General features: G+C 40.5%; 1 pseudogene; it reads right to left on the bottom strand.

Moving 5' to 3' along the window:
* Positions 1 to 10,457: 10,457 nt before the first annotated feature.
* Positions 10,458 to 15,101, bottom strand: LOC147442617 (uncharacterized; annotated as a pseudogene).
* Positions 15,102 to 17,917: the final 2,816 nt, after the last annotated feature.

The raw sequence follows: 17,917 nt of genomic DNA on the forward strand, positions 1-17,917 counted from the left end.
ATTACAAATGCACATAATTTTTTATTCTCAGAAATCACAGCCAGAATATCATTCATGTTGTCAGCTTTGAACATTGGATTTATTGAGATCACAGAACACTTGTATCTTAAATATAAAGTTTTTGTTCACACACAGACGAATTGTTATTGGTTAATCAATAATCAATTTGATTATAAACCTGCCTCCACAAATATTCTGTATATATTCTTTTGACATAAAAGCCTGCTATGAAGCCATTCCCCATGATGGGGTTAATGGCTTGATCATAGTTATGGAAGACATATTGAGAATCATTTCATCTGCAGGTTACATGGGTTTCAAACGAGTAAAAAAGAAGATATACCTTACCAAAAAATACAAAGAAGTGTCATAATAATCAATATCTAATTCTCCTAAATGATTTTCTCATATTAAACTGATCATTTAATGTGGGGAAGTGCCACGGCAGAAAAAGCTAGAATATTGGTTAAAGCTAGCAGACCGACCATAGTAGGGAACCAAAGGAGGGAAAATAGGGATCCCAAGGGGGGGACATCTGCAAAAGAGCCATGTGCAACAATGGGCTAAAAAGACCCTAAGGTTCAGCCCATTAAGACTTCCAAAATGCTAAGGTTCCAAAATTCAAAGGTTGTGTCCAAAGGTCAACCCTAGGGAAAATTGGATGCTTTGTGTGTGCCCTAAAAGTCTTTGCACATCCCTACATGGGAGGGGGCGAGCCCTAAAGGTAGGGGATGAGAGAGAAAGCCACACACACACAGACACAGGCTCCCTTTACACAAAGGGAATGAGGGACACATGTCAGCTCGCTAGGCCAGATGCCCACAAGGTGTGCCCAATTTCTATTGGATGACCCTTGAAGTGGACCAATGAGAATTAAGCTAGAGTAAATCTAGTTTAATTAATTTAAAAACATTTAATAAAAGAAACCAATAAGAATTAAGTCTCCTAGAAGACTATTGGGCAGTCTCCCAAGGGGTCCAATGAGCATTCAGGAGCCCCATGGCTTGCCTGATTCCTATTGGCCAGGGGGCAAAGGGGTCCAATGAGAGTTTAGTTTAATTATTTAATTACATAAAGCTCTCACAAAAGGGGAAAGGGGGACACATGTCAGAAGGCTATCACTTATGCTCCTTAATTGTAATTGGCTTGACTTGGGGAGGGCCAATGAGGCTGCAGGAAGAGAAAATAGCAAGGGGGCTCGCCCAAGAGAGAGAGGGGGCTGATTTTTGCAAGGCATTATCACACACACACTCACACACAGGTTATGTGTGAAGCAAAGAAGACTATCTCTTCCCAAGCTTTAATGGAGAGCTCATCACCTACTCCAAGCTTGTGAGATAGAAGCCTACATCGACACTCTCTTGGCATGTGGATGCAAATCCAACCAAGAGCCAAGCTTTAATGCATGCTCATCTCCTCTACCAAGCTAATTACTAAGCTAAGCTATGCCAATATGAGTGATTATGTGAGGAGATGTACATCTTTCTCGTAAGATACTCCTTCTTCCTCTCAATCTACTCTCATACCCTGCTAGCTCTCACCATCTTCGAAGGTGTGTGAGGTCTTGGGTCTGAGAACGGGGATAGTGAAATTTGTGTTTGTTAAGTGTTTTGCTTAGTGCATGAATCTTTCATCTTCATTGCACTAGCTAGTCTTGAACGAACACAAAGAATTGTACTGTACAATGTCTCTCTTGATGGGAGAAACCATAATACAAAGCCTTTTGGAGGGGGGACCGGCTCCATGAAAATCCGGTCCTCAACTATTGTCAATAGCTGAATTTTTCTCTGTTTTAAAAGTATTGTCGATGCTATCTAACTAGGTGTTCTACTTTTTGTTGCTCTCTCCACCCAAGCACTCTTGTAATTCTCATTAGGAATCTATTCTAATGAAATGCCCACTATGTTCATGCTAATTTCCGCTACACATAAGTTATTAGGCCATTAAATGTTACATTGGTATCAGAGCACAAGGTTTCTCTTTTCTTGCTCAAGAAGGGAGGTCCTCAAGCTAGCTACAAATGGTTGGTATTATTAATTGCTTGTGAGTAAGTAGAATAGGGATTTTTCAGCCTTGCAGTGCGCCTGCCTTTGTGCAGTTAACAGGGCATCACCGTCGAGAGCTATGGTCTTAATAGTGGAGTCCTACGGGGCTTGCCTATGGCTTAACCACTATTGAGCTATTAGAAGCTTGAGAGGAGCTAGTGTTGTTTTGGTGTTGAAGGACCCTCTCTTCTATTCCTTGCAATTAATGGTATTCGAGCCGCGGGTACAGTAGCTTGAGTGCTTTTTCTAAAGGGGTAAAGAGGAGTAGCAACTAGGGCTTGAAGTTCCAAAGTACACCTAAAAGTTGTTAGAATGGCTGACAATAGTAAAGACAGTGAAATTAATGTTGATAACTTTGATTTTGCTCATGAGCAAGCTACTAATGATGCTTCAATGCTTGTTAACTATCTTGTTTCTAGGCTTCAACAAGTCATGGGAAATCCATCTCTCCAAAGTGAAGTGCAACGGCAGCTCTGTGCTCACGGGATTCTTCAAGCTAATCACCATGACAAGAGAACACCTAGGAAGCCTCCTTGTGAGACTACCAAAAGAGGTCTCTCTCCGATTCGGGAAGAAGAAGAGAATCCTTATGAAGGGCTCAAGAATTTACTTCTTGATGATGCATCTCCTTCCCAAAGGAGAACTCAAGAGCCTCCACCAAAGGAACGAGAAAGAAGCGAGTCTCCCGCCACCTCGGCGGAGATGGCTCCACGAAGACGGCGGGCTAAACGCTCTCCATCACCACCAAAGCGGAGAAGACCATGACACTCTTCTCCACGCCATAATTGAAAGAGGGATGATAAAAAGCAAGAGAAGAAAAAGGCGAGAAAGAGGAAACCCTCTTCTCCATCTTCTTCATCCTCTTCCTCTTATGAAAGCTATGGTGAAGATGACAAAGATCAAGACAAGAAAAAGGCAAGAAAGAGGTCACCCTCTTCTCCACCTTCTTCAAATTCTTCATCTTCTGAAGAAAGTGATGGTGTAACCTTTGAACCATCAAAAAGAAGAGGCCATAGGAAATCCTATGCCACATGAAAGAGGTCGTCCAAGTTGAAGAAATTCAAAGAGGGAGGGAAGAGCATCTCTTTCCTTACCTATGATGGTACCTTTGGTGCTACGGACAAAGTCTTGGCCTTTATCCAACAATTCGATGTGGCGTTTGGAGATGAGGGCTTCATGGAGTCCTCTAAGCTATGCCATGTAGCTATGCACTTTCAAAAGTCTGCCAGACAATGGTGGTCTAGCCTACGAGCCAACGGTGAAGCTCCACGAACATGGAAGGCTTTAAGAGCTTCCATTATGAAGCAGTTTTTGGCCACCAATGCCAAAGACAAAGTACTCACCGAATGGCGAAGCTTAAAGCTCTCTCCCAATTAATCCATCCACAAACATGCACAAATATGTAGACAAGTTTTGGGACTTACAACTCAAAGCCACTGTCTTCAAAAAGTTGGATTTTGGAGAGCAAAAGCAACAGTTTTGTGCGGGCTTAACGGAAGAAATGGCGGAGTATGTCAACTCCCAAAGGCCACGTACCATATCGGCGGTAATACACCACACTATGGTGGCCTCTCGAATCAATTTCCAAATGGGGGCTAAAAGAAATAATAAGCCCCTGGAAAACAAGGGTTCCAATGAGCCTAAGGGGAAGGACAATGTCCAAAAGTCTCCTAAGGGCAACTCCAACAAAGCTAAAGAGAAGGGAGTTTACAAAGGTAAGAACAAACTCTCTTCTAAAGAGCTTGAGCGTTATCGCAAGGATAAGCGGTGTTTCAAGTGCGGCGAACAAGGGCATGCGTACCGCGCTTGTACCCAAAAGAACAACCGCCAAGATCCTCCTAGAGCTTCCTTGGTTGAAATCCAAGAGAAGGAGACTCACCAAACAACTCACAAAGGATCTCCTCTATGCCATACTTGGGGAAAGGTAAGAGAACATGATGCTTTTATTCTCTTTGACCCTAGTTCTACTCACAATTTTATATCTATAGAGTTGGCCACCAAGCTAGGAATACAATCCTACGAGATGGGAGATGTCCTACCTGCAGGCAGTGCCTTCAAGGGGCAAGAAGATTCAGTCACTCCCTTAATTGGGAAACTGAGGCTTCATGTCCAAGGCTATGTGGACAAAGAGGACTTCTTTATCTCTCCTCTCAAGCATGAGGATGTAATCCTAGGGGCACCATGGTTTGACCGCTTGGCTGCCGATGTTAAATTTCCTGAAAGGAGAATCTCCTTTAAGTTTAGGGAAAAAGACATGTATATAGATGCTAAGGAAATGGGTAACACCATCCCCATTGTACATACACCAGATTTCAACAAGTCAATAAAGAGCTCTATTTCCGTGTAGATGATTTTTGTTAAAGACTTTCAAAATGAACCTAATGCTTTAGCAAAAGAAAATAAAAGTAACCAAAAGGAATTAGAGTTATCCAATTTTCTCAAGGGGTTTCAAGATGTTTTTATTGACGACATCCCTTGTGAGCTACCTCCTAAACAAGGTAATGATGACCATGCAATTGAACTTCTTCCAGGAAGTTCAACGCCTAACAAACCTCCTTATAGAGTTTCTCAAGCTCAACAAGAGGAGATTATGCGGCAAGTGCAGGAGTTAGTTGAGAAGGGCACGGTTAGGCCTAGCTCATCTCCATTTTGCTCACCTGTGCTATTAGTGCAAAAGAAAGACGACACATATCGTATGTGTGTCGACTATAGAGCACTAAATAGGATCACTATCAAAAATAGGTTTCCCGTTCCACGGGTAGAAGACCTATTTGATAAGCTACAAGGATCGCCCTACTTCAGTAGGATTGACCTAAAAAGTGGCTATTATCAAATAAGGATAGTTGATCAAGACATTGTAAAGATCGCATTTTGCACCACATTTGGTCTTTACGAATACATTGTCATGCCTTTTGGCTTGACCAATGCACCAGCCACATTCAATCGCTTGATGGAGAAGCTATTCAGGCCTCATCAAACCTTCACTGGAGTGTTCTTTGATGATATTATCATCTACTCTAATTCATTGGAGGAACACAAGCAACATCGCCAGGTAATATTTCAAGTTTTGAGAGAGAATAAACTTTATGTTAATTGAAAGAAAAGTGAATTTTTCTTGCAAGAGATTCAGTATTTAGGTCACATTATCTCTCAAGATGGCATCCAAATGGATCCATCCAAGTTAGAGGTAATAAAAGGATGGCCTAAACCAAGGAATCTTCATGAACTAAGAAGCTTTATAGGTATGTGTGCATACTATAGACGCTTCATAGAAAAGTTCTCACAAATTGCGGGACCATTACATGACCTAACAAAGAAAAGCGTTAGGTATGCATGGTCTGCTAAGGAGAACAATGCTTTTGAAAAGCTTAAAGAAAAGCTTATCTCTCAACCTGTGCTTACACTACCGGATCTCTCAAAACCATTTGAGGTCCAATGTGATGCTTGTGGGGATTGCCTTGGAGTTGTTTTGCTCCAAGAAGGGCACGCCATAGGCTATGAGAGTCGAAGGCTCAATCCTGTTGAGCAAGCTCTAGGCATATACGAAAAGGAACTCCTTGCAGTTCTACATGCCTTAGACTCATGGAAGCACTATTTATTGGGGACTCCTTTCATTCTGCGAACGGATCACCAAAGTCTTAAGTACTTCATGACGCAGACCAAGCTCTCCGACAAACAAATGAGGTGGGAAAATTTCCTTTCACAATTTCATTTTCATATTGCTCACATTGCTGGCAAGCACAATCAAGTAGCCGATGCACTCTCAAGACGGCCGAGAGTGAATGCAGTTTCCATAGCAACTCACAATGATCTATCTTCAATAATAGATGAGTATGCTATTGATCCCGACTTTAGAGATGTGATTTCAGCCCTGGCATTAGGGAAGAAAGAAGAACCATTCACTTTACAAGATGGTTATCTTCTCTATGGCAATAGACTATGCCTTACCAACTCACTACGTGAGAAAGTAATGTATGAATATCATGCTCCACCTTATGCGGGGCATAGAGGCATTCACTCTACCTTAAAGGGAATTGAAACATATTTCTATTGGCCTACCATGAAAGTGAACATACAAGAGTATGTTTCCAAATGTGTGGTATGCCAAAAGACAAAATTTGATAGAGGGAAGCAACTTGGATTGCTTCAACCCTTGCCAATCCCTAATTCACCATGGGAGAGCATATCCATGGATTTTATATTTGGATTGCCTAAGTCTATCCATGGGAATATGGGAATATGGACGATAGTAGACAGGTTTAGTAAACAAGCTCATTTTATACCTGTCAAAAAGACTATCAAAGCCCATCAAATGGCAACTCTCTTCATTTCACAAATCTTCAAGTACCATGGCTTGCCAATGTCCATAGTGTCGGATAGAGATGGTAGAATGACCAGTAATTTCTGGAAGGGTCTCTTTGAGAATTTAGGGACAAGGCTAAACTTCTCTTCGGCCTATCATCCATAAACGGATGGCCAAACTGAAATAGCTAACCTAACTATTCTCGATCTACTAAAAGCCTATGTAACGGAAGTAGATCAAAGATCCCAATGGGAGAAGTACTTACCCTTAGTGGAGTATGCTTACAATAACATTGTACATACTTCCACGGGAAAATCACCTTTCGAGGTAATTGAGGGAAGATCAAAAAGTCCCTTGCTACTTAAGGTACATGGAAAGATCTTCGCTACAGATGAGTATAGTCGAGACCTGCAAGAATCTTTTCAAAAGATTAAGAATGCTATCTCTATCTCACAGCAAAGGCAAAAGGCTGCTGCTGACAAGCACAGTAGAGTCTAAGCCTTTAAAGAAAACGATTGGGTATTGTTAAAGTTTCCCAAGGCTCGATTAAGGCACACGACGGGCAAGAATCCTACGGGCCACCAAAAGTACTATGCTAAATTAGCAAAAAGGTACTATGGTCCCTTCCAGATTCTTAGGCCAATCAACGAGATGGCCTATCAACTCAAGTTGCCCAATCATTGGCTCATACACAATGCTTTTCATGTGAGCCTATTAAAGCCGTACAAAGGAGAGCCACCTCAAGAACCAACTATTGAAGACCCACCGGAGATCGAGGACCAAGAGTAGGTGCTGCAGCCCGAGTCCATTCTCCGACATGAAGACAAGGTATTAAGAGGCGGTAAGACTATCCAACGATATCTTATTAAGTTTAAGAATTATCCTTTTGAAGATGCTAGATGGATGCAAGCCATACAATTAAAGGATAACCTAAACCTTGTCAATGCTTACAATGCTTCCCAAGAGTAGGAAAATGTACAAAATGTTAAAAATGAACAACGTTTTTGTCTTATAAGACTCTCTTTTTCTTTATTTGTGCACAAAAATGAAGTAGTATGCATGCTTAGATCAAGTTTGTGGAGACGACGTCTCCCAAACACTAAGTAGAGCTTGTCACTCTACTACGGAAGACTGAGAGGACTGATGTGCAGACATGCTTGCGGCAGCCTCGGGTTCTCAAGCGCCAAATGGACTAGTCATCCATTATGGAATGATGTCGTAGGGTAACATAGGGATTCTCTACCCGCTAAGAAAAGGACTCATGAATATGCTTTATCTTCTCTACACCATAGTCGAGGACGACTATGATTTCAAGAGAGAGGTAATGTCATAATAATCAATATCTAATTCTCCTAAATGATTTTCTCATATTAAACTGATCATTTAATGTGGGGAAGTGCCAGGGGAGAAAAAGCTAGAATATTGGTTAAAGCTAGCAGACCGGCCACAGTAGGGATCCAAAGGAGGGAAAATAGGGATCCAAAGGGGGGGCCATCTGCAAAAGAGCCATGTGCAATAATGGGCTAAAAAGACCCTAAGGTTCAGCCCATTAAGACTTCCAAAATGCTAAGGTTCCAAAATTCAAAGGTTGTGTCCAAAGGTCAACCCTAGGGAAAATTGGATGCTTTGTGTGTGCCCTAAAAGTCTTTGCACATCCCTACATGGGAGGGGGCGAGCCCTAAAGGTAGGGGATGAGAGAGAACGCCACACACACACACACACACAGGCTCCCTTTACACAAAGGGAATGAGGGACACATGTCAGCTCCCTAGGCCAGATGCCCACAAGGTGTGCCCAATTTCTATTGGATGACCCTTGAACTGGACCAATAAGAATTAAGCTAGAGTAAATCTAGTTTAATTAATTTAAAAACATTTAATAAAAGAAACCAATAAGAATTAAGTCTCCTAGAATACTATTGGGCAGTCTCCCAAGGGGTCCAATGAGCATTCAGGAGCCCCATGGCTTGCCTGATTCCTATTGGCCAGGGGGCAAAGAGGTCCAATGAGAGTTTAGTTTAATTATTTAATTACCTAAAGCTCTCACAAAAGGGGAAAGGGGGACACATGTCAGAAGGCTATCACTTATGCTTCTTAATTGTAATTGGCTTGACTTGGGGAGGGCCAATGAGGCTACAGGAAGAGAAAATAGCAAGAGGGCTCGCCCAAGAGAGAGAGGGGGCTGATTTTTGCAAGGCATTATCACACAAACACACTCACACATAGGTTATGTGTGAAGCAAAGAAGACTATCTCTTCCCAAGCTTTAATGGAGAGCTCATCACCTACTCCAAGCTTGTGAGATAGAAGCCTACATCGACACTCTCTTGGCATGTGGATGCAAATCCAACCAAGAGCCAAGCTTCAATGCATGCTCATCTCCTCTACCAAGCTAATTACTAAGCTAAGCTATGCGAATATGAGTGATTATATGAGGAGATGTACATCTTTCTCGTAAGATACTCCTTCTTCCTCTCAATCTACTCTCATACCTTGCTAGCTCTCACCATCTTCGAAGGTGTGTGAGGTCATGGGTCTGATAACGGGGATAGTTAAAGTTGTGTTTGCTAAGTGTTTTGCTTAGTGCATGAAGCTTTCATCTTTATTGCACTAGCTAGTCTTGAAGGAACACAAAGAATTGTATTGTACAATGTCTCTCTTGATGGGAGAAACCATAATACAAAGCCTTTTGGAGGGGGGACCGGCTCCATGCAAATCCGGTCCTCAACTGTTGTCAATAGCTTAATTTTTCTCTCTTTTGAAAGTATTTTCGATGTTATCTAACTAGGTGTTATGCTTTTTGTTGCTCTCTCCACCCAAGCACTCTTGTAATTCTCATTAGGAATCTATTCTAATGAAATTCCCACTATGTTCATGCTAATTTCCGCTACACATAAGTTATTAAGCCAGTAAATGTTACAAAGAAGTCACTTGGTCCTTTTATTATTTTAAAGGATTAAACCAGTTTGTATTGGATCATTGTTACACTCAGCTTGGGCGGGACATGTACAAACAAAAGAAAGGCATACCAATGGGGTACTCGTGTTCCCCTATCTGGTGTAACTTATATTTGGCTTGGTTTTAACTAAGCTTCATTAAAAAACTCGCAAAGTTGGGCGAATTGGAAATGATGGCTGCTTTTCTTTACTCATGGAGGTTTATGGATGATTTACTATTCATTAACAACAGGTTTGTGTTCCAGTGTTTAAACCATAATAAACCCTTGTCCCATGAGGACCCCTTTACCATATATCCGTTGGACATCATCAATATGAAGCAAACATCTGATACACATAGTGCAAAATATTTAAACACAAGAATAGGATTGCTACAATCGTATATTGGGGACTTTACTTCATCTACGTTTTGGAAAAAGGACGGATTACCAATAAATAGTATCTCATTTATACATGCATCAGCTAATAGACCCAAAGCGATGGCAGCTAAAGTATGTATATCACAAGTTATGCCAATTGTATATAATGCCTTGCACCTATCAATTTCATATCAGGACATAGTACATCTAATCGACATGTTTGAAAAAAATTGATTTTCTAAGCAGGTGGTCACAACTATATCAAGAAATTTTAACAGAACAATCGATTTTCTGGAGCATGATTTGACACTATTAAAATCATTAAAACACTTCGTGAGGGGATAGGTCGACTTAGTGGGCCTACCCCCCGCTAAGTGTACCTTACCCCAGGGATGGGGAGGGCCACACACACACACACACAGTACAGGATACCTAGGAACCTAGTTACTATGCTCGTAACTTTCTACACATGCAAAAATCAGTCAGACATACACTATCAGGCAAAGGCAGCAGTGGAGGAACAATGGGAATACCCCGGGGAATTTTTTGGAGAACATCTTATGCCATACTCGTGGATATTGTTCTGCATATGGTGGTATTCAATTTTTTTTTGGAATAGAACATTCTATTTGGTGCCAAAAAATAAATGGACTCGAAGTCTTCACAAGAATAGGGTCTAATGGATTCAGGGCACATAATAAATTTTAAAGCAATCTCACATGCTAGGAATAAAGCATAATAGATGGTATTACTGCTAAACATAGTCTCTGAGCCAAAGCAGGAGCATGGCTGTCTTTAATCACCGAAATCGGGTAGCGCTACTAAGGGGCATAGAAGCACAACGCGAACCACAGCATGCACCACATCTGCACCATCGCCCATCGCGCACACACACCACACCTGCACCATCGCCCATCGCGCACACAGAGGCATCAACGCCCAAAAGCTGGACCGAACCAAAGGAAGTGGAGGAGACTCCGCGCATTAACACTCCCTACAGAGGCATCTCCTAAGCGCTGAGGGAGGCAATGGCGAATTCACAGGTAGATCCCCACCCCTATCTAATGAGCTTAACACACTGTACGTACACATATGGTGCACTGTCTTTATACGAATAGCTGAGGTACAAACTGAGGTATAAGTATGGGGTCAATAAGGATGATTGTGTATGAAAGATTCTTCATAAATTTAGCACATTTAACATCTGGATCATGCTGACCTGCATAGCATAAAAGAAAGCATGCACTAATCCGCATAGTGTAAAGATGCATAAAACAGTTTTCAAAGCATGCAACAGAGTACTGGTCCTTACTCGAGAATTCTGGTCTTTAAAAGCATAAACTGTACTGATCTTTACTGGTGCATTTGATTAAACAAAACTATGAAACTTTGAATATCGTTTGCAATAGAGCTTTCGTAATGGGCATGAGCTGATGTGATTGGATGGAGTACTGGTTTATTGAGTATATTCAATTAAGATGAAATTCCTAATTGAAAAATAAGGAAACTAGGACTTTGGGTACCTGCAACAGGAATATTGAGGAGATAACACACGCTTGATCAACTAATATAATGTCTGAGTACTTAGACCGCTTTTCAGATTTTTTAAACACCCACTTAATCACACAGATGCATGCAAAAAAATGTCATCTGGTTGTTGATAACACTTGGTTATGTATTCCTGATCATATGCATGTTTACATAACGTGGTTCTGGAAGATAATAAATATGGAAGTGGTCGCTTATCGAGAATAAATGGTATAATAACTGTGGTTTTTGAGCGGTTTTTGAATCACATATGTTGTTGGACTTAAGGAATCCTTTCGCAAATTTACTCTCTGATCCGGAAAAATATCATAGCGAATGAGCGGGCTGGCTTAGCTGGTCTAAGAATACAAAATCTTTTAAAAAAAGGGGGGGATGTTGGGAACCAAGCTGGTTGAAAACACATGCTTGCTCAAAGTTAACATAATTGTAGGAGTAACTTGGTGGTTACAGACTTAATATGAATAAGGAAATTCTTTTTGTGGTTGAGATTGGATTATGCTTAACCAATCATTTGCAGGTATTGATAAAGGTAGTTTTTGGAAAGACATGAATAAGGTTTTCTGTTGGAAGACAACTTGTTGCTTGTCAAGATAAATGATTCGTTTTTTTGAGAGTAGTTTTTGAATCACATACAGGAAGATAATTGGATTGTTTGAAACCTTGATACGGTTATGGTTTTTTTTTCAATTGTTTAGAAAAACAAACAAAACTCTGGCAAAATTTTTTCAAATATCGAGTACAATGATTGCCAATGCTCATGAAATGAATGCTTGTTTGATACAGGAACCAAACAAAGTAAGGCTGACTGCACGAACTAGGGTGAATAGTAACTCAGAGAACATGAAGGCAATTAATAATAAGACAAATTGCCAGATTGGAGCTTAAATCACCTACAGTAGAACCCTACAGGACTAGGGAATACTTACCTAGGAAAGCAAAAGCGGTGTTTGAACCGAACATTGTAAAAAATCAAAATTCAGGATAATAGTAGGAGGTTCTTCCAACAAGTGGAAGAGGTCACTTGGTACTTGTCTACCCATTCATTGTAGCCTATTCTAATAAGCTTTGATGTTTGGATGGTGGCACGTACCGATCTCTCCTTCACTTACCAGAGGACGTCCTACTCCTCCTGAGTGACATATTTTACTTCATTCTTGAAAAATTAATTCAGTAATTTATGATCATGTTCTCTGATTGTATAAATATGATTGTATCATGCCTTGAAGTCTACTAGTTGTGTTCAATGGTGCAATTCACTATATTGTTCTGTACAGTTGGAAAAATAAGTGTAAACACACACACACACACTGACTTTCTCTCTCTTTCTCTTGCTCATCAACCACACACTCTCTCTTCTCTCTTCTCTCTCTCTCTCTCTCTCTCTCTCTCTCTCTCTCTCTCTCTCTCTCTCTCTCTCTCATCTCTCCAACTTTTATACTCGCTTGAATATGGATAGAGATCGGCCCTTTGTTGAACTAGAGGAAGACATTTCTTATTACAAGGACCATGGTGAAGTCATTGTCTTTGGAGACATGAATGATCGCACAAATATGTTACAACACGACACACAACAAGTCGACATGCCACATGTGTCAAGAAGAATGGATGGCTCATACATGTATAATTGAAGTTCTAATGATGCAAAAGAATTGGATCATTATGGAAAGTCACTTTTACATATGTGCAATAGTACAGAAATGCTCATTGCAAATGGCGTATCTCTATGGCAAGGCACGAATGACTTTACATGTAGAAAGCACAATGGTGATAGCGTGACTGACTATATGTTGTTTTCGGAAGCCACTCTAGAATGCATACAAAGGTTTACACTTGGTGAATGGAATCCAAAATCAGATCATAGGATGCTATGTATTGATCTCAAGTGTGGTAAAAGACCCGAGCATGTAGCCTCCAATCATGATGTGAATCATTCGTACGTACGTCTAAACTTCAAACGAGCACCTATATATGTTGATATGGTGGACCAAATGTTAACCATGACAGAGTATCAAGAGAGCCTAACATTAGAATGCAAGTGGAAAGTTTCCAAATAAATAATTTGCTCTTGTGATAAGGAATGATTTTCAGTGAAACACATGTCTTGCAAAAGGTCTAAAAAGGGTAGCACCAAGAAGGAATGGTTTGACATGGAATGTAGTCAAGCATGAAAACACTTGCTAAGGTTGGATGCAAGAAAAGACAAGGAATTTTACTTGGAACGTTCACACACATACAAAGCACTTGTTCAAAAAAAGAAGAGAAGGTGGGAAGTCAAAAAACAACTTCTTTTAGCGCAAGAGAAAGCACATGCATGTGGCAAGTTTTGGCAAAATCTAAAAGGCAAGCGTGTTGAGAGCTTTGATGACTTGACTCTTGAGGATATGTATACGCATTGCAATTACCTCTATGAGCAACCCATTGATATGATGGAGTGTTGTAGCTCCCTTCCGCTTATGCCTCCCTTCTTTACCATTGAAGATGTATGTTGCACGCTTGAGAAACTTGCTACTCCCAAGGCAGGGGACCTTCAAGGTGTCAAGGCTGAAATGATTAAATGGACAAGCAAGAAACCACGATATTGGATAATTGATATGTTTAACCTTGCACTTTAGCATGGCATGCCTAATGATTGGAGTGAAAATTGGATCATACCTTTGCACAAAGGAGGAGATGTAGACAATGTGAACAACTATCACACTATAATGGTTTGTTCTTCAATGATGGCAAAGTTATTTGGATGTATCATGGAGATGAAGATAAGTGAATGGGCTGAAAAGAACGGCAAATGTGCACTAGGCCAAGCAGGTTTTTGAAAGCAGCATAGCACTATTGATCACCTTGTCACTCTTCGAGTTCTTATGGAAGTGTCTCGATTGAAAGGATAAAAGTTGTATTGCTACTTTGTGGATTTCAAGAAATATTTTGACATGGTACGGTGAGGAAATCATTGGAGGCGTATGCAAAGCCTTCAAGTGCCAAAAGAATTTATGCATGTAGTCTTTCGCATCTACCAAAAAGTAATATGTCGACTACGTATGGGAGATGGAATTTCAAAAAAATTTGCAAGCACCATTGGTGTCAAACAAGGATGCCCACTTCCCCCAACCCTCTTTGGGCTACTGATTGATGAATTGGAATGCATAGTTCTTGATTTTATGCAACAAGAAGGCATAGAAGAGGTTAAGATTGGAAATGCGGTGATCATGCTTTTGCTTTATGCCGATGATGTAGTACTCTTGGCACATACCTTAGAAGATTCACAAAAGATTATGAGTGCCTTGAAACGCTTTTGCCTACATAGTGGGCTAATCATGAATGGATCCAAAACTAAGGTTATGCTTGTAAAGACCCTCAATGACAAAAATCCATGCATTGTATACAACAAGGAGCAACTTGAAGTGGTAGATAGCTTCATGTACCTTGGCTTTGAGGTTCCATCCAATCATAAATGGAAGGATTGCGCAATGTGTCGCTTGGAAGGCGGAAAGAGGGCTTATTATGCATTTGAGAATATATGCAATGCTGGAGAGATCAAGTGTTGGGATCTCAAAATGTATCTCGTTGACACATTGGTGACACCACTGCTTCTTTGTGGAGTGGAGGTGTGGGGTGGTAGCATTGGGAAGTCTACTTGGAAAGAGTTTGAGAATGTCCAAAAGCGTTTTCTCAACAACTTTCTCCAAGTCAAGACACAAACACCCTACATGCTCTTACTTCTTGGGTCTAGATCACTTCCCATTGAGGTCTTGGGCATGCAAATGGTTGTGGTGTATATGCTTAAGACACAACTTAGCCCTTCGTATCGACTTCCTAGAATCGCATATGAAGCAAGTCAAAAGGTCCAAAAGACATGCAAGAGCAAAATACTAAGTTCGGGGTAGATGCTTGACATCAAGAAATAGTATGGAAGATGTGATGCATGTCACTTGGTCAAGGATGCGTCGATTGACTTCCAAGTTAAAGAGGCATTCTTACAACACCAATGTATCATGGCTTGGGAGAAATCCGCAGGTTCTCGCTTCAGCCATTACACCACACACATTGCCCCAAACTACAAATATATCTTCTTCTCCAAACGCGGTAACCAAACCCATCCCTACATCCTTGAGCCCATACCATTCAGTGCAATCTGCACCATTTCCTCCATTCGTCTTAGCTTCCATTCTCTATGCTGCAAGACAAGACGTTGGGGCAGTGGCAAGGTGTCTCATTGACTTTGCAGTTTATACCCTCGTCAAGTGCGAGAGAGTGAGTACCACACACTACTTGAGTGCTCATCTTTTGACCACATTAGGTCCTCTTTTCCCCATATATTCAGCCATGAGCTCTCCCTATATACCTTCCTCTCCCAGCCATGATGTGGACTCTCTATTGCGACGCTCATTTCAGCCATTTTTGAGCATCGAGAGTCACTTATGACCTACACTCACACCACGTGACATGTTCATTTTGTCCCATAGGTCATATTTGACCTCCGAGGACGATAATAGAACTCTCTCTCTCTCTCTCTCTCTCTCTCTCTCTCAATAGACACATAGACACACACTCTCTTTCTCTCTCCCTTATCTCTCTAGCTCTCTCTCTTTCTCTTCTCTTGCTCATGACTCTCTCTCTCTCTCTCTGTCTCTCTCTCTCTCTCTCTCTCTCTCTCTCTCTCTCTCTCTCTCTCTCTCTCTCTCTCTCTCTCTCTCTCTCTCTCTCTCTCACACACACACACACACACACACACACACACACACACAGGGAGAGAAAGAGAGTGTATGTTGAAGGGGGGGGGGGGGGGGGGGGGTTCAAGGAGAGAGAGGGAAAGAGGGAGGGAAAATCAATTTGAACCTGTGAGAATCAAGCTCTCTATTTGTCGTGTGCAAGAAATGTGTGCGGCCAAAGAAAGGGTTGGGTTTTTCTCCCAAATTTTTTCCCATCAAAATGCTTGTAAAAAAAAACGTCCAAACAGTCGTTGAAATATGCGTCCAAAAATAATGTTTAGCTACAACTCAAGGCATAAATTAGCATACATTTGGATCAAACAACAAAGCTTGGGCATTCGAAGCTGAGCATTAGTAAAGCACTGAGCTTGGAATGGCTGCATCATGGGCATTGCTTGAGGCCGGCACATAAGCGGAGTAAACACAAAGCGAAGACATTCCAAAAGCTTTCCATAACAAAAAAAAAATGATGACTTTTTGGACGATCATTTTGACCATCCTTTCAAAAAGTGTTTAGACAAGCTTTTTGATGTTCATCGTTCCGCGTTGAAATGAGTGTCAAAACTCACGGCACGTTAAAACGTGCCGCATCAAAAATGTGCTTCTTCCTTGTTGTGATCTTTGGCAGCTACGCATGCAACTTACTGCATATAAATAGTGGCTACTCCTCTTGCACAATATGTTATGAGCCATATGTGACCACCTAGACCATATCCTTATCTTAGGAGCATACTAAAAACATCAAAAGCATCTCCTAGAAGAAGAAAATGTTGTTTTTGGAGTTCAAGTTTCTGCGATTAGGAGCAGTTTGGTAAAACCTTGCTCTATCCATTAAGTGCACACATATGGCAAGCAAACTGGAAGAACAACAATTTGATTTTGAGCAAGTTTTTACTCTCCCAACTGCTCAGTTGAGACAAAAAAGTTTATGACTTCCAAAAATAGATACCAAAATGATTGTGCCACTATAAAGCCAAGAGAATCTGCAAGAAGATGAAAGAACATATGATGCCTATAAAAGAAGATAGAACTCGGTCTTGATGTTAGTCAAGCCTCATGACTACATTAAGGATAAGGTGTCAGAGAGATTCTCTAAAGTCCCTTTTGAGAAGTATGGAGACATAGTTATTTTCTAGAGTCGCTTCTGAGAAGAATGGAGACAAGAAGAAACAAAAGACAGCCAAGCAAGAGAAAAAGACTTTCAAAAACGTTGACCGGTTTGGAGAGTTTGTGTGGTCAAAGACTGAGCAATTATTCTCAAACCATATCTTGATCACACAATAAATGTTAAGAGCATTCCACAGGATATAAGACATATTTAGGAATTTTGGGAAATATTCAGGTCCCATTTCTTTCGAGGATACTTGAAATCTAAGTAATATTGTGTGGTTTTAGCTAGCATTTTTTGTGATCACTTGGTTATGGCATTGAAATGTATCCCTCGTTCAACAATTATATGAGTGTTTTTTCATAAAATTACATGATTGTATAAATCAAATGTGGCAACATTGGAAGAACTCCCTTTAAAGTTATTTTACACTATCACATTTCCACGTGAAAAAAATACATAAAATGAACAGATTTTCATAGCAACATTGATATGATTTCATTAACTAGAATTGATGGGATCCCAAAAGAATGTGGTGCTTAGAAACACCAAGATAACAAGTGACATTGATATAACTGTACTGTATTATCAAAACAAACAAGTCTAGCAATACTAGAAATAAAGATCACATATTGCAAGAAATTAATAAATCACAAAAAAAATTGGTTATCAATAGTTGTGAATTTTTAAAAAAAAGGTAATATAGGAATGGATGGTATCTCAGATAGATGCAATAAGTGTGAACCCAATATCACAATTTATTTATAGCTTTAGTTACATAGACCAAATGCCATCATACTCTCATTCATGAAAATGTCTTAACTTTTTCTCTCTTTATTGATTCAATGTGTAATCTATTTCACTATTGCTAGATTGTTTCACCACAATAATTC

Source organism: Adiantum capillus-veneris, chromosome 14 (genome assembly GCF_014529385.1).
Source record: "Adiantum capillus-veneris isolate H3 chromosome 14, ASM1452938v2, whole genome shotgun sequence".
Lineage (NCBI taxonomy): Eukaryota > Viridiplantae > Streptophyta > Polypodiopsida > Polypodiales > Pteridaceae > Adiantum > Adiantum capillus-veneris.